General features: G+C 38.0%; 1 protein-coding gene across 6 annotated transcripts in view; it reads right to left on the bottom strand.

Moving 5' to 3' along the window:
• RALGPS1 (Ral GEF with PH domain and SH3 binding motif 1) overlaps window positions 1–22,863 on the bottom strand; it is a 154,694-nt gene that overhangs the window by 60,044 nt on the left and 71,787 nt on the right. The gene's annotated exons all lie outside the window — the stretch shown is intronic.

Genomic DNA, 22,863 nt, shown 5'->3' with positions numbered 1-22,863 from the left:
TTTTATTTATGAATTTTGTAATTGAAAAAATGGCATAGTTATTTGCCTAGGCCTGGATTTCTCAGTAATTACAGAAAGATGGTGATTATTATAGTTGCCAAAAATGCTTATTGCTCTTACTCGTACTGCACTTTTCCAAAGCACTGGCTGACTAGACAAAATGTCACTTTTTGGTTGGTAAATGTATTGGTTTTGTTTGGCAAGGTTTTGGTAGCGGGGGGGGGGGGGGGGGGGGGGGTTACAGGGGTGGCTTCTGTAAGAAACTGCTGGAAGCTTCCCCTGTGTTCGAGAGAGAGCGAGCCCATATTAGCCGGCTCTGAGACGAACCCGCCGCCGGCCAAGGCCGAGCCAATCAGTGATAGTGGTAACGCCTCTGTGATAACATTTTTAAGAAGGAAAAAAAGTTGGGACGGAGAGAAACTGCCGCCGGAGTGAGGAGTGAGAACATGTAAGAGAAACAAGCCTGCGGACACCAAGGTCAGTGAAGAAGGAGGGGGAGGAGATGCTCCAGGCGCCGGAGCAGAGATTCCCCTGCAGCCCGTGGTGAAGACCCTGGTGAGGCAGGCTGTCCCCCTGCAGTCCAGGGAGGTCCACGGTGGAGCAGATATCCACCTGTAGCCCGTGGAGGACCCCACGCCGGAGCAGGTGGGTTCCCGAAGGAGGCTGTGACCCCGTGGGAACCCCGCGCTGGAGCAGGCTCCTGGCAGGACCTGCGGATCTGTGGAGAGAGGAGCCCACGGAGCAGGCTTTCTGGCAGGACTTGTGACCCCGTGGGGGACCCGCGCTGGAGCAGTGTGCTCCTGAAGGACTGCACACCGTGGAATGGACCCATGCTGGAGCAGTTCGTGAAGAACTGCAGCCCGTGGGAATGGCCCACGTTGGAGGAGTTCGTGGAGGACTGTCTCCCGTGGGTGGGACCCCACGCTGGAGCAGGGGAAGAGTGTGATCAGCCCTCGTCCTGAGGTGGTGAAGCGGCAGAAAATAACGTGTGATGACCATAAACCCCATCCCTGTCCCCCTGTGCCGCTGGGGGGGCTTGGTGGTGAAATCCGGGAGGGTAGTTGTGCCCGGGAAGAACGGAGGGGTGGTGGGAAGGTGTTCTGAGATTTCATATTACTTCTCATTACCTTGCTCTGGTTGATTTATAATAAATTGAGTATGTTTTGCAAATTGAGTCTGTTTTGCCCGTGACGGTAATAGTGAATGATCTCTCCTGTCCTTATCTCAACCCGCGAGCCTTTTGTTATATTTTCTCTCCCCTATCCAGCTGAGGATGGGGGAGTGATAGAACGGCTTTGGTGGGCACCTGGTGTTCAGCCAGGGTTAACCCATCACAGTAAAGAAGTGTATTATATACAGAAGCTGTGTGTGACAAGATGTCAAGCTATCTTCATCATAAAAAATACACCTATATCTAATGTTTGGTAGGCAGGTATTTTGCAGAGTTAGTCTCTGTTGAACAGTACTTTTACCTTTACAAATTACGTAAGAAAGAAAAAGGCAGGCTTAAGGCTGAAATGAATTCATGATACAGCGTAACATTTCTTGCATGGCACCCTCCTGCTTTTCATCAGCACATGCCATTCCGTTTCACACATACCATTATGATTTGTAGCAGGCTTCTTTTACAGCCCTAGAACAGTTAGGAAGCAATCACAAACAAAGGAAAAATACTGCCCAGGAAGTACATAATATGTACTTCCATACAATCCAAACAATCATCGAGTTTGAGAAAACTGAATCATCACTGAGATTGCCTAGAAAGTTATAGTTTTTAACTCTGGAAAACTGAAAGATAATTCTGCAACAGTCTTGCAAAACTCATGAAAGCTACTATGAAAGCATACTGCAAGGCTCATCTATTTACTTCAGTAATTAACTGAATGCATTTAAATTATGAGGAAGACTAACACTCTTGCCTTTTGTGAGGATACTTTAATCAGTTTTAGTATTTCAGTTGTATGAATGAAGGGAAGGAGTACAGAGGCTCTGAGTGTGTGTGTGTAAAATTAATTTATTTTAGAACTTCCAGCTATACTCTCTGTTGATCAGACCTTGGGTGCAGACCATAGGAAGGAACAAAGTCATAATGCACAGTACTTCATCTCTCAAGGAAGTGGAATAGTTAAGTCTGCTGAGGCAGAGTTACAGCAATACACTATGTCATCTCCAGTGTGACCTTGGCCACATGGGCACTCCGTGACTAAGACCTCCTGAAATAAGTGAGGACAATCACTGTATAAAGGAGACTTGATGCTCTTTTGCCTCTTCGTGGAGCCATGCAACAGCCAGACATACCCAAACTAGACAATACAAGAAAGAAAGTGCAGCTTCATCCATTCTTAATATAGGTTTTGCTTTTTTTATTAAACAAAAAACAACAACAAAAAAAAAAATCCCACAACTGCATGCCTAACCTGTAGGAAATACAATTTGTAATCATATAACTTTGAACACAGGTTTACAAGCAATTTATACAAAATTTACACAAACACAAAGCCATTGCCAGTTGTGATAAATAATAATGAAGTGGATGCAACCCAAATATTGTAATACCACTCACAGGAGAAATCTTTTACATGCAGTCTTCAATATTCTTACTTCTACTGATAAAATGAAGTGCAGATGAGATTCTGCTGGATGTACATTTCAAAGAGGAAACCACAGCTCACACAGTGAACTTAGAGCAAAATATAACTAAGTTCTAGCAAGGCTAACACAATCTTTTTGCATGTCAAAACTTAATGATTCTGTACGAATTAAAAAAAAACAACCCCAAAAAGCTGTGCACAACGATGCGTGTCACTTGCTATGATTCTACTAAGCACTCCAGATAGCATGAAAGCTTGGACCAATGGAGGCAGCTCAGATCAGTAGTCCTTTATCTGATTTTTGCACATCGTATAAAGACAACTGCTAGCTAAAGGTGGGGACACATTAATCAATTTTTTTTGAGTTGATACAAACATGGCCAAACTGTATTTTGTAACTACATATTATTTACCTGTTTCGAGACAAGGGTCTATTAAAATCCACTCTTATCAGCTCCTTTCTCTGCGTATCTTGAAATCTCATGGCTATCGACGCCAAACATTAGTTAGCAACAGATCATGTTCCATCAAGAACTATTTTATTTAAATACAAGCTAAGTAGAAATATTCCAATCTTCTGTTAGACCTGAAATAGAATCATTCTGAAACTACACTGTAAAAAGTTTCTGTTGAGGCAGAATGCACTGGAAACAATAGCACATGGCAACTGTAATGCATAAGCCCTTGAGACAGCTTTGTAAACTGCAGCTTTTTCAACTTTTCACCTTATCATTCAATTCACATATTCTTCTAACGGTTCAGTAACAGCACTGTCAGAATATGCTTTCCGACACTTGCCACAATAAAGTAAGATTTATACTTTTCTATTCCTATGAACTATGGAAAAATGTCTTAAAACATCACAGAACACCAATATTAACTAAAATATTAGAATAGCTATGAATAGTGTCACAGAAGTCTGACCCAACATCCACATCGTCCCAAAATATCCCCTGGAACACACCTTCCTCCAAATCACAGAAGAAACCAAAACCAAACTACAAGCTCTAAAAAAGCCCAAACACAGTACTGCGATCCCAGAAAGCTAACCTGATGCAAGTCTTGGTTTTATAGAGGTTTTTGGGTGCAAATTCAACTGGTAGAAGAAAAGAAGTAGATTAAAGAAGCAGGAGACTATATTAACCCTCTATGTACGTGCTGGGGACTGGGTTAAGAAGAGTGCTCTACGTGTTTGCAAACCACCTTATGTGCTAGGAGTTACTAAGTGATTGGTGGAAGATATTGTTTTCCTATTAGCTAAATATTACAGAAATATTAGTTGTTTCAGATAAAAATCAGTATTTCCTGTGATTGATAACTTCGCTCTTTCTGGACTAACTAGATATAACGATTTTTTAAAACATTCCCAGAATACCCAAATTAAAGTTCCATCCCAATAACATTTATTTTTTCTTCATACCATTATTAGTTCACATACATAGTTCCTTTTCTGATCTCAGTCTGCAGAGAAGGTGGGTGAAATTAAAACTCAGAAAAGAAGAATGATGAGAGAAATGTTTGTAAAAACATATCACATCTATAAACTCTCTAAGACCTTTCTATAGCAGGACAATGGTATTATTTTAGAGAAGAATTAGAATGTTAGAATTCCAATCTGGTGGCATTTTATGCATGCTTTGTGCTGGCACAAATAATCATAGGATAACTTGGGTCAGAAGGGACCTCCAGAGGTCAATCTAGCCCAACTTCCTGCTCAAAGCAGGGCTCCATCAAAGTTGGAAAAGATTGCTAATAGCCTTGTAAGTTTAGGGGTGGAAACTCTGATCCAACTTAATCCAGTACTCCTTAACCATTCTGATAGTATTTTTTCTTTTTGTTTATATCCAGTTGTAATTTCCCATGTTACAACTTGCGACTAATAGCTCTTGTCCTTTTGCTGTGCACCTCTTGAGAAGAATATGGCCTGTCTTCTTTATAAGCTGCCCCTCCCTGACAACAAAATATGAATTTGATGCACAGGGCCAGAGAACTGCCCTTCATTTTGCTACCAAATAAAATTAGGAGACTAGCAAATGGGAAATTCTATTGCACAGAAGTAAATGCACTAATGAACTCTCATGCATGAAACAAAAATTTCTCATCTGATTAATGGGTGAAATCTAGAACCTGACACAGGTTCTTCCACAGCATCAAAATTACCAGTTTAAAAAACTGAGTAAGAACAGAAAAATTGCACGTTCTAAACAACAACATAAAATAGAAAATTACATCAGCTTCACAAAACCTTTTCAAGAAGAAAAAGGTAAGTCAGCCTGAGAACCTGACATTCACCAACATTTCTGGCTTTTCAACAAATCCGTTATCAGGTGAACATAAGCAACCTACTATCAAAATTCTCTGGCATAACAGCGAGTACTACCGGTATCTTTCTGATTGTATACTGTTGTTTTCCATTCCACACATCAAACTCAGCTGAGAACTTCCTCAGAAATGCATGATAAAACTTTAGTTCTGTAGGAGAACTGTGTTGTAATCTGTAACAACAGCACAGCATTTCAGTGCATCTCAGACATGGGCAGGATGGTCTCAGAAACAGAACCTGCCTGTGAAGCTCTGCAGAGAGGATGGAACCTGGCGCATTTTATCCTTTCCAAAAACAACCATAGCTTTTCAGGAACATATTTTTAGTATTTATATAAGTGCTGAGTACAAGAGTATTGCAAGTTTATAGTTGCTACTCCAGTTCAGAAAATACACACAAAAGATGTTTTTAGTTCCTCCTAAGTTAGCAAGCAGCCCAAAATAAAATACCTGTTAGAGAAAAGATTCTTGTGTAAGCGTATTTTGCTCAGACTGCAAGTTATTATAGATTGTCCAAGTCTTGGGACTCGTATTCCCAGTCCTTGATTGCCAAGAGGTCTCAGAGACATGATATTCCTGTGCTATTTGCTCTTCCACCTCTGTTGAAGCCAGCCTGAAGCTCCTAATAAATAAAGTCCAAATTCTTTCCTTGAAAGAGATAATGTGTATTTCCAAAGCTTGAGAAGGAGGATTAGTAAATACAGTATCTTTTGAAAGCATGAATGATACACAGATTAAATATTTTCCATAAATCTTACTGACCTCAGTGGTCCTGGAAGGCAAACCCTATATGAATGCAGGGAGAAAGTGCTGTACAAAATGTACTGAGTCTGCTCTGAATGCTGTATTCAAGTAGACTGAACAGAAATCACTGTATGTGCTCCATTCAGGGATCACTGCAGGTATTGCTAGTGTGTCAAAAACATTATCTCAGTCTGGTTTTTCTTTAAAGGATTGCTCAAACATTTAGGGTCAGCTGAAAGGCAGACTTTAATTTGATATATTCCTAAACTATTCTGTGAGCTCTGCAGGGAAGTTAGTCCTTCTTTGCTGCATAACAAAGAAAGGAACATTCTTTTGAGCAGGAAAATAACTTGTGCAGCATAAAAATCTATCATATTTCCACATTAGATTTTCCATACTGTTTTTGAGCATGTTTATAATTAATGACTCCCCCTTCATCACATGTTTTCTTGCCTTGCCTTGAAAATACCACTCTTAGTTTCAGGAGAATAGCTAGCTGGCTCACTTTCACTCTTCTAGCTTTAGAACATTAAATTTTCTCGATGAATTTCAACTATTAAAACAACAGGAAGTGCAACTATGCTAGTCAAGTGCAATTTTTTAAAAAGGGAAGGAAAGCCAGTACAATGAAATGCATGGAGCACACCTAAACAACTCACTCCTGAGAGAATTTCAGTATGCTTGCATTAATTACTGATAATAATCAGATCTTTGGAAGTGTATTAAGTTTGTGCAGTGAAAACAAATTATTTCTATGTAATCTCCTGGTAGTAAGTATGCCTCAAACTTTGAGTCAGATTAGAAAAAAACCAAAACCCTAGAAATAAGATTTCCATCTGGGAAAACATAAATTCTTTCCGGAAATTAAAATGTTCTTATGTGTTCCCTAGTAATGTCTCATTACTATCATGTAGAGCTCTAAGTTACAGACCACCAGCAATAGTCTAGCAAATTTAAGAAAAGCCATGTGGCTTACTAAGGTTTTCTTCTTTACAGCTTATGAAAAAAAAAAAAGACAGACCTGGCAATTTCGTTAGATTTTAGTAAGTACTGAGTATCTGCATAAGCAAAATCTTATTCACATGTTAAGTTCACCCCATACTTCACTGTCACATAGTTTTATAGCTCAGATTCAGTCTTGCTGTGGAATTTTGCATCTCTCAAGTGCTGTCTGGAAGCTCTCCGTTAACGTTTCTACCCTGAGACTTCGGAATACTTTATGGAAATCCCTTGCAAGACTTTTTCACACTAGTGCTGTGCTTGCTACACACCTGCTTCTTCAGATCTCTGCCACCTTGACAAATAAGTGGGTCATTGCGTAACACTGCATTATGTCCAGCATTAGCCAGGCTGCAAGTGCCTACCTAATTTCTTTAGTTTTTGGCCTATTCATTCATGCATTCTGGAAAATCCTTCCACTGCTTAGGGAGGAATGGGTGTAGAAATTACAGGAACTGTCATTGCAAAATGAAGAAACAGACATAAAGGCAGTGATAAGCAAGAACAAACTCAGTTCATTACAAACTGTTAATGTTTTGCTAGGAAACTGTAAGGCCATGACTGTCTCTCAAGCCCCCACCAACCTGTGAATTTGGACTAAGAAAGAACCATATCCCTGTCAGACCCACTGACATGATAGATAGGAGAGTGTTCCAGAGGCCAAAGGTAATTTGATAACCTCACCAAAACCAAAAAGGATGTTTAGTCCTTGTAAACAAGTGGAATAGAGTTGAATTAACAACATAACAACATATAAGCCAAATGGAATTTCCAGTCACACTGGAGTGAAAACAAAGAAAAAATATGCTTAGAAATCAGGTCAAGTTTTACAGTCTAGTTTAACTTCCTTCACTGGTCCAGACCAGTCCTTTAAAAATTTTCTTCCCATATTAAAAATGCTCTCTCTTGAAGAAGTAATGTATTTCACAGACATGTGTATGGTTTATAAAGGAGAGGTTCATATGCCTCAGACTATCTTAAAGCTTTTAGCTTAAGAGCAACCTGGGCTATTTACTGATTTCTCCCCAAAAGTACCTTGTAAAAACCATTCTGAACTTGTCTTTGTTTCCATCTCTACACATATCTATCTCTAGAAACATAGAGCTGTGTATCATTAGAAGTTATGTATGTTGTCAGTAACTGTTTTATTTGTTCTAACAAAAATAGCCTCCATTTTTATAATCTGTGTTAGCAGTTTGGGGTTCTGGGCCTATGGATTAAGTATGCTGATATGCTTCTGCTTCCCTCAACTACAGTAATATCACAAGCCAAAAGATGAGTGACCTTTAAAGGAAGAGGGAGTGACTGAATTTGCTTTCTCTGTATGCTTTGAGTACAGCTCTGTTAACTTACCTATAGCAGCTCTGTGTCCACAGGCTTGGATGCAGAAAATTAGATTTTCACTTAAGAATATTAGCTGAAAAGGCCATCATGGTTAGTTTTGTACAATTATACATTATCATGGACAATATTTTAAATCTAAGAGATCACAGTTAATTCTGCAACAGATTGCCTACTGATAACTATAACAGGAGTTATTGCTGATGGTTGCTGGTGCTTGCTGACACCTTTGTTAAAAATCCGACAGCGTTATTCTTTCCACTTATCACTCCTTAGAAGTTGCCTAGCTTCCACATTCCCGTATTTCCTCAGCTTTGCAGGAAGACTAGCAGTCTCTGTCAGCAAGTCAGTGAACTGCATGTACATTTACTCCGTAAGTAACCTACCGAATGACCTGAGTTTGATTGTTAAAAAAATAACCTAGAAGAAATCATCTCTCCTTTGGGCACAAGGTCGTCCCCAGTGTGGCCTGAACACAGCTTGTCCCTCTTTTGTATGCTCATTCCATTCTCTCACTCTCTCTTCTGGTTTATTGGTTTGGATTTGACTGGTCTTTGCTGTTCAGAAGAATGTCTGAGTTAACAAAGTATATACAAAAGCAGAGGGAAAAAAAGAAAAAAAGACTTTATCTGTTTAGAAGCCAATTTCCTACAGGTTTGTCAAGATCAGCAGCACCTGCTCTTCCCTTCTCACTCTTGTGAAAGTTATGAGTACACATAAGAGTTTATTACATCTCACAGTAGATTTCACATCTTATGTTAGATTTCACATCATACTAGAGAAACATAAACTAGATAAGCACAAATAGCACCTTAGTTCTGCTTATATCTGTTTTGTTTCCATATCCCAGTCCTACTTACATTTATTTGGGGGTGGGGGACGACAACACCCAAACCTCAATTACTATTTTCAGCTCTTCTGAACTTACCTATCACAAGGGGTCCAACCATACTGGGAGCTGCTTCAGCCATCATCCAACATATGAGAGTTTCTAACATTTACACGCTGCCAACACGGACCAGGCACCTTACACATCAGAATGAAGGAAAGAACACCAATCTCTCCAGTACTGGAATGGCTCTGTAGCAGTCCGATGCCAAGTAAAACCAGACTGAGTCACCAAGATTTCTCCATGACCTGGAGTTCCTACCTAGATTTAGATTCCATATAGCAGCTTTTCACTATCCCCTCTTGCCAAGTGGCACATCAAAATGTTGAGTAAAGGCTGTAAAAACTCTTATCTGCTCAGAGCCTCTACACTGCAACATGCCTTATGGCACCCTGGTTCAAGGCTACTTTCTAGCTATTTTGAGCAAGTTTGCAGCTATTCTCATTGATATCAAGGGTATAAACACCCTCTCGATCTGTATCAGCAGTTGTAAGCATTTCTTCAGGACAAAATTTGCCATGATATTATACAGATGAGGACCAACAAGATACATGAGCAACAAAAAGGATGAGGGAGGGGTTAGCACAGGTCCTGTAAATTCCAAGGAAAAGTGTAAGGAAATAAGCTTTTTGTGTGTAGCGGGTTACAGGTAGAAAGAAACCAAACTAATGGATGCCAATAAAAAATTAAACTGAATGTAACATGGTGGAATGTAACAGAACATAATTCTTTGTAAATACACATCAAGCTACACCTTTTCAATGGTGTTCCTCTCCCTCCCTCCTTTTAAAGCAAGAAGGATGGTTAGATTTTTATGACTCTTTTTTTAGTGTTACCAGCCTTCATCTGGGAAGTGGCATTTTGAACTCTTCTATATATATATGATGTGATTTCTATATATATATGATGTGATAATAGGAATAGATGAGAATCAGTTTATTTTGCTCAGAGGAATCACAAAATTATTCCCTTCAGCAAAAGACTTTAAGACCTGCTTCTCAAAGGAAAGGCTCAGGGTTGCCATATGCCAAAGAAAACACACAGCACTAGCTTTTCAAACCTTGGCTTACATTTGTGCTACTGTGCACTGAAAAAAGCTCTCTAAGATGTGAAGCCATCAGGATATTTTCCAGAGGGTGAGCTCATGGGCAGCTGCTTCCACAGGCAAAACATTTTCCAATGATACTGACTTTTCTCCATTGTTACTAGAACTAATTTTGCAGCTGGATATTGTATGCGGACAACACAGTATTCATTAGTTTATGGTATCATGGAAATAATAACACAGACTAAGGAAAAACATGGCCAAATAAGCCAGAACTAAATTTATCAATGGAAATCACACTGTGTAAAGGGGACTGATTATTTTTAAATTGGCATAAAATTTGCAGAGCTCAAACAAAGCAGTAATATTATTAAAGACAGGGAAACCGAAGTACAACAAAAAAGTCACCTTGGAACGTAGTGGTCAATGACACCCAGATAATGCATTTTGAGTGTTTCATCCACCAGACAGCAACTTCCAAGTCTAAATTTCATTGAAAAAGTATTTATGGAGAACTGCAGTGTTCAGCAGGATGCAAACCTAAGTCAGTACATTTGTGTCCTAATTCACAGTTAAGCTTCTCCTATTATTTCTTTATTCAATACTCAAGGCTTCTGAGAAAGAGAAAATAGCACTGAGGCAGATAATAAATAAGCACACTTTGGAGTTGATGGGTGCTAACAATGTGCTCTTAAGAAAAATAATCCCAAGCCTTCTGAAATTGGTGCTTATTCAGCTTCACCCAATTCTGATGAACAACAACTCAAGCATATAAGCTTTAAAATTTTCATTAACAGCTGTGGTGTGTAATTTGTTCCTCATTAAGACAGGCTGACATAACATGCTATGAAAGACAAAATACTTTCAGTTCAGTAAATCACATGTACAAAGTTATACCAAAGAGAAAAGCTGGGATGGTATTACTTTAAACCTCAGCCGCAGAAACAAATAGAAATCTGTTTTTTAAGGCATTTGCCTTAGGTCAGAAAATCTGAGTTCAAATTTTCTGTTAGAGATTTCTTTGACCTGGGCAAGTTATTGTTATCCTCTATTTTCCAAGAGTTCAGTGAGAGAGAGAGCATTTCCCTGTCAGAAAGACCTCATGAAAATAATTATTATGAGTGGGAAGACTTAGCAAAAGTGGGCTTTAAATTCCTTATACAAAATATGTAATGATGTGCAGCCTCTAGAAGTATCAGCACCATTTATTCTTAAGAATTCAGAATTTCAAATCTCTTTTGGGGGTTTATGGCAATCTGCAGGCACCAGGTGTAATCCAAAACTTACAGTACCCAGATGTATCACAAATACATGCTGTTGCAAAACTGATCGTAAAAAACCAGTGCTGATACAGGTTTTCAATCTTTATCTTTCTCAATTGTGTCTTTTTTTTTTTCTTTTATTTTTTTTTATAATGGATATAAAACTATCCTGTGAAATAGTACGGCTAACAAACCCCAAATTAAGTGGTCAAAGCACACCACTACTGTATACTTGACATATACTGTAGTGCATAGTGCTCTGCTACAGGTCTGTGCAATTCTGCAAATGCAGTTGTTAGGAAACAGCTTCTGTATGGTATTTTTGCTAGTCAGACATTCACTATTTTGCAGCAAAAAATAATTAGCTGATGGGGAAGTATTTCAGATTAGCCTGGGGACTTCAATTTGTTATTCTTACTTAACATTTTGATCAAGTACTATAATAATCTTCCATATTTGTTTGCTCAATTGTACTGTTACTGTGACAACCACAAACATGTGCTGTAAGAGAACAACAACAACAAAACCAGAAATGTTTTAATGAACAGATTTAGTTCCCTAGATATTCACAACCCAGAAGCCCCTGAACGCACATACGCTGCAGTGTGGCATGGATGTCTGGGTATAGAGCATTCTTTTAGTACAGGAAACAGCATCTACAAGACACGCAGTAACTGGCATGCCTAACAGAAGGGAACCTATGAAAAGTAATTATTTTCCCTTTTTTCTCCCCCAAAATTGAATAATGACACTCATTTGATAGGAAAACCAGAAGAGACAAAAAATATGTTTCCAATTTGTAGTCAGCTGTATTTATGAAAGCCTTTTCCCACATACAGTATTGTGGTTGCATCACACTAAATAAAGCAGAAGACAGAGGGAAAGCAACTTATCAATTAACTAAGTGGTAGAAAGTCCAAATCACTACAGTCAGCAGTCTGTAAAACCAAAGACACCATTCTTAGGAGATTAGCTCATAGTCAGAAGAGCCAACAGTTTTGTGGTATCATTGGTTTCAAGAAGACTGGATATTTTCCATGGACTATGGGTTGGAAAATTTTTCTACAAAACCAAATGTATATACTGGTTAACCTTGGTAGGACTTGAGTACTCTAAAAACAACTGAAGACAAATCTTTGCCAAGGCAACAACATGTGATTTGCAATATGTATTGCTGGCACAGTGGCCAAGTGAATGGGATCACTCACAGGAAAGTAAAGGTGGGATTATGACCAGGTTTATCACTTCTATCTGATGCCACCTAGCCAGAACATAGCATCAGTATCACACACATGCACAAATGCAGAACTATAATGAGGCTGACTCAAAAAGACAAAAACCATTCTCAATTAAAAAGATTTGTATGAGTCCTCCAAATTCCAAAACAGCCATTCTTGCCGTTCTCTGGCATCTTCCCTTGCATATCATCAGTCTAATGAGAGTGAGAGTACTCACAATACCATGAAAGCTTTTTTCCAAAAACACAGGTAAAAGCAATGCCTGTAATGATGGTGCTAGTAAGTTACTAAGAGAGGAAGTAGCTAATATGATTGCTTTCTGGAACATTAATTCTTCAACAAAAGGATGAATTGAAAGATACATTTTCTTTATTTGCCAGTCTTTTTTGTTGTTGTTTTCTGACCATTCATCTACGTGAAAGGGAAAATAATTATGGCTTCAAACTTTTGTCTTTCAAAGAGAGTAATGAGAAGCACCTTAAAAACATTACAAGAAGAAAATTTTCCTTATACACATCCTCATGTAAGTAAAGGAAAAAGGGAAACTTTAAAAATAGATGCCTTTCTTAAATAAGTTACAAATATATTAATTAGAGCTTTAAACAATTATTTAAATTGCTTTAAAGCATTTTAATGATGGCTGCTACAATGAGAGTTGCCAGTAATAGCTTGACATGAAAATACGGACCACAACTGTTTTCATGTTGAAACTGCATTTACAGTTAATTAACTTTTCAGCTCTTGATAGGCTTGAGAACCTCTGCTTATTATTTACACTTTCAATAGGGAGGCAGATGCAGATTTGCATATGTATATTTAAATCAGAATCTCAAAACTGGTCCCCAGTATGGCTTCATTGGACAGACTTTAGAGTATAGCCTCTGTCTACATTTTCTTGTTAGAACACCAAAGCTACTTGGCAAAATCCACACTAATACTACAAACACTAAAACACGGACTGAACTAAATCCAAATAACTATTGAAGTGAGTATCTTATTTACTGTTTCTGTTAGCACACAGAAATGTATCAATGATTAAACTGTCTCAAGAGAGACATTAAACAATTACGAGATGGTCCCATGGATGACCATCAAGATGGCTACAGGGTTGGAAAAACTTGTCAGAGGAAGAAAGGCTAAAGAAATTGGGTCTGTTCAGCACAGAAAAGCAAAGGTGCAGGAAGGGGATCTAATCAGTCTTCCAGTACCTAAAAGGCAGTTATAGAGAAGGTGGAAATACTCTTCAGAGTGATTCACAGCAACAAGGCAAGAGGCGATGGGGGAAATTCTGTCTGTGTATAAGCAAAAATTCTTCACTGTGAGAACAATTAAACATTGGAACAGGTTCCCCAGAGAAGGAGTGCAACTCCTCTTGCTGGAAATATTCAAGATCTGGTTTTATAGGACCCTGGATAACCTAACCTATGCCCTTGCTTTCAACAGAATGTTGGACCAGATGATCTCCAGGGGTCCCTTCCAGCCATGACTCTTATTCTATGATGAATGTTATAAATGTGCTAGCCTATGCCTACACATGTATTACTGTAGGACAGTTTGGAGTACAGCAGTTATATGGACTAATTTGTTGTAGCAAAGCTATGCCTGTACAAGCAGACAACTGACACTGATTTTAACTGCAAATAAAGCAAGTACTTCAAGCAACCTCTTTTATCATGAGATATAAGCAAAACTGACCTTATAAAAATGTACAGCTACAGAGAGCACCTTATTTTGGCTCGATCAACCTCTGCAACATCAACTAACAAAATTAAAATTTGATGCTGGTAGGACACACATTTAAGTACGTTGTAAAGCTAGTCTGGTGAATAAGCAAGAATGTGTTAATAATTATTTTAACTACAGATAATCAACACCAATATTGTACCCAAAACAGTATTACCTTCTATGCTGAGCAAAAAAAGCGCTATGTGCATAGCATGCAAGCCTGCAGCATATTTTGACTTGAAATAGCAATATATCAACCAAAACCCTGAAGATGTTCTGTACCGGGCTGTTTTCTAGATGATATGTAATTTTTTAATTGAATCAAACTAACTTCTCATACCAATAATCATGCATATGCTTACTATACAAACATCAGCTTCTCTCTTTTCTGGTTTCAGAACCAGAAAACACTACTGAAGGGCCACATTACCACTCTGGGCTTGTCTATACCTGGAAAGCATAGACAAACTATTTTGGAATATTTACTCTGGAACAGACAGTCTATTACAGGCCCAGCATTCCTCAGGAATGATCACATCCAAATTGAGACATTCACTGGAATAACTACTTCAGTAAGTTTTCAGTGTAGACAGTATTCAACTGAATAAAACTTAGGGATCATTCAGGCAAATGTACCTCATGGGTTCAAAAACTGTCAACGTAACACCTATGCATAGCATAATTCTAATATACAACTCTACCTCCATTAATCAAACACAAACCCACAAATAATTCAATAATTGGAGTGAATGTTCTGAAAATTATTTTACTTCATGGCAAACAAGATGTAACTGCAAACAACAGATGGTATTATGTACAATTAGTAAAAAAAAAAAAAAAAAAAAGTGAAAATAGTTGTAGTCCGTTACCTGGGTCAGAACACAATCTAAAATCAGTTTGCAACTATATTTTTAAAAAGACAGTACCTCCATAAAGTATTAAAAGATCTGTTCCAACCGACTCTTACAGTAATGGCAAATACATTTTTTAAAAATGGGTAACAATAGTAATGGAAAACACACTGTCATTATTATAGTATGTGCATGAGTGCCAAAGCAGGTCTACTCACCAGCAATAGCTTCAACTATGGGATATCATGAGTAACTACATTATTGCTAAACAAGTCCCTTGAAAGGCATGAGCATCTTTAAAATTAAGCATTCATTCAACAACAATCAAAACAAAATTCCGGCACTGATACAACATTTAATTCCACCCTCTGCCAACAGCATCTCCTATAGCGCTGTCGTGGTTTAAGCCCAGCCAGCAACTAAGTACCATGCAGCTGCTCGCTCATTCCCCACCCACCCAGTGGGATGGGGGAAACAACTGGGGAAAAAAAGTAAAACTTGTGGGTTGAGATAAGAACATTTTACTAGGAAAGGAAAGAAGGAAGAAAAGGAATAGAGAAAAAAAAAAAAGAATTGGAATATACAAAACAAGTGATGCACAATGCAATTGCTCACCACTTGCTGACTGATGCCCAGTTAGTTCCCAAGCAGCGGTCTGCCACTCCCCACCAGCCCTACTCCCCCCAGTTTATATTCTGGGCATGACATCGCATGGTATGGAATATCCCTTTGGCCAGTTTGGCTCAGATGTCTTCGCTGTGTCCCCTCCCAACTTCTTGCACCCCTCCAGCCTTCTTGCTGGCTGGGCATGAGAAGCTGAAAAAAGACTTGACTTAGTCTAAACACTACTTAGCAACAACTGTAAACATCAGTGCGTTATCAACATTCTTCTCATACTAAATCCAAAACATAAAACTACACCAGCTACTAGAAAGAAAATGAACTCTATCCCAGCCGAAACCAGGACAACAGCCCTGTTTCTTTTGGCTCCTTCTACACCTAAAGAGAGAAATAATGATCACCAGCTCCAGAAAAACAGTTCAGATCACACTGCCTTCTCAGAAGCTGCAACATCCATTGAAGCCTTAGCTGTGAGCTTGAATACATCAACTGTTTAGATATCCCTGATCTGACCTACAAGGAGAAAAGTAACTCTCTAGCCATCTATGACTTTTAAGAAAGCACCACTACAAATTTATCTTTAAGGTAGATTATAACATGCAGTTTCCAGGAAATGTTGCTTAGTAGCATGCCTTCTTATAAAATGCAATGTTACTACGTGCACACAGGTGGCAACCAAGCGCAATACAGTTCATTCTCCTAAAAGTTTTAAAGATAAGTTTTTTATATCTATTTGGTAGCGGTGAGGCCACATCTGGAATACTGCCATACAGTCCTGCTGCACCTCTGTACAGGACAGAGGTCAAACTGGAAAGGCCAGGACAGGACCACTAGAATGGCCTGGGAGCAGGAGCACTTGACGGACGAGGACAGGCCTAAAGAACTGGGCTTGTGTAGTCTGGAGAAGAGACGGGGCCAAAGGCGCAGAACGTAGTTGTGGTTATTTCCCTAATAAAAAAGAGCACGTGGGGGAGAGACAGATTTTTCTCAGAGATGCACTGTGACAGGACAAGAAGCAACTAACAAACTGCAGCAACAGAAATCCCAGTTAGAAGGTGGAGGGGACAGACAGATGGATGACACAACAAAAAACAACCACCCCTCAAAAACCATTTTAAGAGGGGTCAAGCACTACACCACTGCCCAGAAAGGCTGTGAATCCCCATCTTTGGAGGTTTACAAAACTCAGCTGGACAAGGTCTTGAGTAACCTAATCCAGCTCTTCAGTTAGCCCTGCACCGAGTAGGAGGTTGAACCTCCTGAGGCCCCATTTTCTACGTGATTTTCTTCCTATCCCCTGTAACTTGCTGATGTGGCTATGGAACTGGCCTGTGTACTGTACTGTGCGCGTGCTGACAGAAACCTATGTAGAGAATACCAACTGTGACAGATACTTTAGCAAATTATGCCCTTACTAAATACTATACTTTTGACAATAATATGAAAGTGAAAAATGCTATTTGTAAAATATGTGGTCACGTAAAACCTACGTATGCTGTGGAGAATCATTTCAGCACATGCAAACAAAACAGATGCACAGTACAAGAACATGTTCTTTCTTAATGCAGTGAAATAAATTTTACTTTTAATGTGTGCACCAAAAAGGAAACAATTATTTGCACAAAATTTACAGGAATAGCAAAAAGAATCTAAGCAGTAAATTAAACACTAGTCTATCCCTTTAGCTCTAGAGGTCTAGCTTAGTCAAAATCCAATCCCACCCTAAAGTTCCCTCTCAGTTTTTGGAGTCATAGAATAAATGGGCATCTTGTAATAAGGTGCTTGTGTTTTGTTACAGAAAATCTGTAATCAGTATCAACGAAACCCAACATTTAACCGCGACTCACATACAGAAAAAAGATGCATCAAATCCATAAGAATACATTTTACCAAGACAGCTTCCTCCGGCTACTCATTTTTGGGTGGTCTTGACTATGGCCACACAAAGTGTATCATGTCTCTAGACCTGACTTAGTCCCATTAATGAGAGCTGTAAGAAATAAGGAAATATTCATACAGCCAACTGATATTTAAGCCTGAAGCCCACATCTGTTTCATACAGTCATTAGTACAACAAGAGCTGTTTTCTTGTCTCTTATTAGCTCTGTAATTAAGTATTTTTAATGAGTAAAACAGTCTTTAGAAAACTCTATTAACAAAAGGTTCACAGTTAAAACACAAAAATCCTTTCCAGGCCATATAATGCCTTGCTTCCTTTCCACTAAGCATTTTTGCTCGTTCACTCTACCCTATCAACCTGCGTACGTTTGTACATTCTGAAATGCAGATCTTTAATTGAGAAAAGTATCTTATACTAGATGCTATACTGCAGCATTATGATATGTTAGAAGTTAAAGATTACAATAAATAAACAGAAGACAGGAAAATAGATATGTAAGTCAGGTTACGGAAGATTCACTGGGCGCATAAAAAAAATTACTATTTTTCACTGAGAAAGCTGGTAAACTGGAAGCTGTGAGTATTCTAGTTCTTGGATGAGTTTAGAAAGAATCAGTCTTTTCCCTGGTCCAACTGTGTGACAACAGCCTGTTCCTCATTATAGCTCTATCCACAAATGTGATTGTATAATGCTTACATTTTAATTTCTCAGTCATACCTATTTTGTGTCCTGAGTCATAAGAACAAAGATTAAGAACAGAGCCAAAGCACAAGATAAGTACATGTGTCTCAAAATGTTCAATCTAACGCCTCAATTCTTTTAAGTATTAACAACCATGAAATAAGAAAAAGTAAGCTTGGAGTTAAGTAATTATTTTCTCCAAACAATAAATTAGTAAAAAATTGTGATTTTAGTCTTCCCCATACGATTTGTGAATTGAGTTTAATTCACTGAGTAGTTTTGGATGGAAGTTTTTCTGTTCCTGAGCTTCATTTGCTGATCAGAAGAATAACTGTAATTTGCTTCTTTAATCAAAAGCTCAACACTGAAACGTTTACCTCAGGCAGAGCACTCTGCTAACTTAAATCATTAAATTGCACTTCATTTTTCATATTTAACATTGTTCTATACAGTTTTGAATTTTTTTCTAGAAATAAAGGAAAAGAAATAGTCTTCCTGTGAAGGATACGTCACTAACAAAGGGCCAATGCTTTTAATTGCAGTGGTATTACTTCTAAGAGTGTTACAGCTACAGACCAGCCTTTTCAAACTTCATTAACCTTCCCATGGTTTCTCAGGTCTACCGTGGCAGCCTTTCTTTGTAAAGAGTCCTATTCTCCAAAGCGACTTTAAACTAAACTAATGGGTAACACCAGTCCTGTTAAGAATACAAAGAATATAATAGTGACCCAATATGACAGGCATTTTCTACCAGTGCTAGGCAGTGACATTTCAGCATGGTAAGAATTCACAAGTTTTAAACGAAATGAAAGTAATACAGTTTCAGTGAACTGACTTCTCAGTTTTACAGCTGATTTAAAGTGCTTCAAGGAAAACAAATTCCTAAAAGACATTCTTTCTTACCTTTTGATATATCAAATCCTCAACTGAGCAGCATACCATCATGTTGCATCTCATGCAAACAAAGACTGTTGCTGATCTATATAAAGTTTTACTCTTCTTCACTCAAGCACACTGGTGACCTCAAGAGAAAATCTTCTAGAAGCAGGGCTGCTAATCAAAAAAAGACCACTCAAGAGTATCTCTAAGCACTTGAGACTTCTCAAAGTCACTATTATGTGAACACCAAAGAAACCTGCTTAACTCAACTAACTCACTTTCAGCCACCCAAATAAAGTATTATCATTGCTTCATATTTAGCTATCCCAAAACTAAAAGAAGGAAACAATCCCATGGTGTTTCCTGAATAACCTCACCCTAATGGATCACTGGAATTAATCATTCCACTTTGCCACTGTAGCAATGAAGCCTAATATAGATAACCAAGACAAATAAGCGCAACATAAACCAAGCAACTTTCAAAATAAGATACCATTGTGTGAAAGAAAAAGTTACCAGCAATTCAGATGGAATTATGTTCAGGAATTTATGCCCCAAATCACCTCTGACAGGTGCAAATCATTCTCTTACCCACTGAAACAATTTAAAAAATTCTGAAGCTGTCTGGAGCTTCCTAGCAAAGCCTTCCCTCTGAAAAAACCCAGATTTTCTCAAGAGAACTGCCAGTATTATTTTTTTTTTTTTCATTTTTCCCCAAACCCCAACTATTTCCTAATGCTTTCCCCATGAATCAGGAAAAAAAAAATTTACAGAAGATTAAATATTGTAATAGTGATTAATTTCAACATTTTTAAATATATGCTATCCAGTGTCAGAAAGCATAGAATGCTTCGAAAAAGAATATAGGAAAAAGGCAAAGGTACAATAGTTGTTTTCCAGATGTAGCTTCCTGTCAGTAGTGAGCTGTGTGGTTTAGGGACTTCCTGAGATAGATCTTTTATAAACACTTTTGTGTTTAAGTCTGGGTGGTATTTTTTCTTTACAACATTTTGTCTCTGAATCTGCCTGTTCACGTTTTCTTTTTCCCACTATTCCCCCCCCCCCCCCCCCCGCACTTTTTTAATTTTAATTTTTGGTTTCAAAAGATCTTGTGGCAAATTAATTCAGCAATTGAATGGCACACAGCCTGAAAAACTAATCAGTTTGATTTCTCAAAGTTTGCCTTTTTAAGATTGGCACATTCTTATCTATTTTGTTTACCTTGAGCTTCTGATCACTGACTCAAAGTTAACTTCTATGACCAGCTGTTTACAGTATTTTCACCAGTTCTCAAAGCCAAGTCTAACATTAGACCACTCCTTGCTGACTGAATTACTCCGGTGAAGACAACTGTGAGCTTTCACAGCCAGAAATAACAGGCTATCAGTATCCTAGTATTAGTAGGATCTGTTATTCTCCAATCAGGGATTTAAATATAAGCTGATCTCTGAAAGTCTCAGTATGAAAAGCAAATGGAACAACTATGAAATGTTTTGAAAATCACATCATTCAGCCTAAAGCCTTTAACAAAAGCAATGAACTCTGCTGCACAGTATTACAAATCCAAGGAAAAGGCATTCCCATTTGGTCCAAGCAGAATGCCCACGAGGGCCAATTCCAATTTTCTCTTCAAGCCTTCCCAAAGGGCAAACACCTAGTGTTATCCAAACAATTCAGATATCCTATGAACACCTGGCACATCCAAATAAAAGCTTCCTGACACCGATCAAGTTGGTGCAATTTTATTTTTCCCAAGAGACAAAACTGCAACAGACTGAAGAAATAAGGCGGCTTTGTGAGACAAAAATTAGAATGACCCATATACAAAAGTTTCCAGGAACAAGCTATTCAGACAGCTTTAAAAAGACAAAAAAGCACTCAGTACTTAATCGTAAGGTTTATCTGTATAATAACATGTTGTTTCTTATTCAGAAAAGAAGACGATCAAAGAAAAAGGGTTTGGCTATTTTTGATCTTTCAAATATTTTTATTTATAACATGATTATCTCTAAGAGAACATTAATGACTAAAAAACACAGCACAAGAGAAGTCGCTACTTATGTCTCCTTCACTGGGTAAAATTTTTAGGCTTTAACTGCACTTATTTAAGTACCCTAAAATCAATGGAGCTTAAGTATATGTTAAAGAGCTTAAAAGTGGTTATGGATGATTTATAAATATGGTCCTAAATAAAGAACTTTATCCTTGGGAACTCTTGTGTTTCCAAGAATCTTGGTGCTCTGGCGCATAACAGCAAGCTAGGAACCAGTATTTTTCTACAAAAGCAAAGAATCTGAAAGTGTTCCTTTTTAAATGAAAATGAAACGCTCAAGTAGTAATCTAGGTAGGGAATCACCTTCCTAGCTCCGTAAGTAGACAGGAATTTGAGAAATTGATCAGCACAGGAACAGCCACCTCAGTATCCTGGCAAATACTCAGAGCAACCCGCACCCTGCACTCTTCCTGCTCCCTGCTACCCTCCCTTGAGAAACTCTCTACAGCTGTAGGCTGAAAAGGCACCCTGGGAATGAAGGAGTGTGAATCATATGCAAGTTGAAAGAAAATTTAATGGGCCTATTGCTAAATCTGTCAAAAATGAATAGAATTATCACATTCCTGTTCAATTAAACCAGTTTTTCCAGTATAAACCTGAATATAATAATAGTGCATATATTAATTATGCATTAATATATTAATAATAAGAATTATATTATTAATAACAATAATAATTTCAATAGTGCATTGGAAAATTTGGACTGCTTTAATCCTAAGTATGCAGACTACACTACTTAATAGCACTGAAATGACCACTGCAGTCCCTTGTTGTGTGTGTTCTCTCTTTACGTAGAGAAAGGACCAAGCTTTTGAGTTAAATTAGAAAATAATAACGTAAGAACAGTAACTAATTGAGAGGCAGTAATATTCCCTGCAGGAATCCCAGGCCATACAGTAAAAGTACAAGAAACTTAAGCCCAAGGCATACTGAATTACTAGTGTAATATATTTAGATGTGTTTTTTTCTGACATAGTAGACATTCACTTATAAGATGGAAATAATTATTAGAATAGCCACTACTTGCCCACGTTTTAACTTGAACAGGAATCGAGTTTGTTTTAATCCCATACCTTTAAACCTCGTTTGATTAATCTAAGTGTTCTCATATTAGTTTCTTCTGTTTTTTCAAAATGCAAAGATCTTTAAAACTGCTTGAAAAACTATGAACATTATTTCAGTATGGTGTAGCTTTCCAAAGATGGCTATGATATACACCAACAGTGAAATAACAGTTTGGTTTGCTAAACTGTTCATAAAAGGTAGCTAAAAAATTGAACAGCTTTACATTGTGAAGTTTCACTTCTAATTTTGGTAATTTCTTTGCAACGTTCCCAGCAAGTTATAAATACACCTGAAGGACAAATTTTACATAAATTCAAAAAATCTTCTTTAAACCCAGAGGGGATAGCCAATAACCATAAGTATTCTACGCACAGAAAGTTCTGCAATAGCAAATTTCTAGAAAGGTTCTAGGGAAATGTTAAGAATTCACGCCAATCAAATGAGAAACATGCTTTACGTTACTAACGCGACTAGCAAGCAAACGTTATAAAATGTTTAAAAAAACAAACTGTGGACCCTCAATCTTCATTAGATTCAGAGCTTGCGTGAATTTGGACAATTCCGTTTATGTCCGAGAACACGCCGTTTCCTGTTAGCAGTGACCTAGGAAGTGGCAAAAATGGAAAGCATCAGCACCACCCTGAATAAAGCAGCCTT

This window comes from Accipiter gentilis, chromosome 29, assembly GCF_929443795.1.
Source record: "Accipiter gentilis chromosome 29, bAccGen1.1, whole genome shotgun sequence".
In the NCBI taxonomy this organism is placed as follows: domain Eukaryota; kingdom Metazoa; phylum Chordata; class Aves; order Accipitriformes; family Accipitridae; genus Astur; species Astur gentilis.
This window is presented reverse-complemented; position numbering and strand designations above follow the sequence as displayed.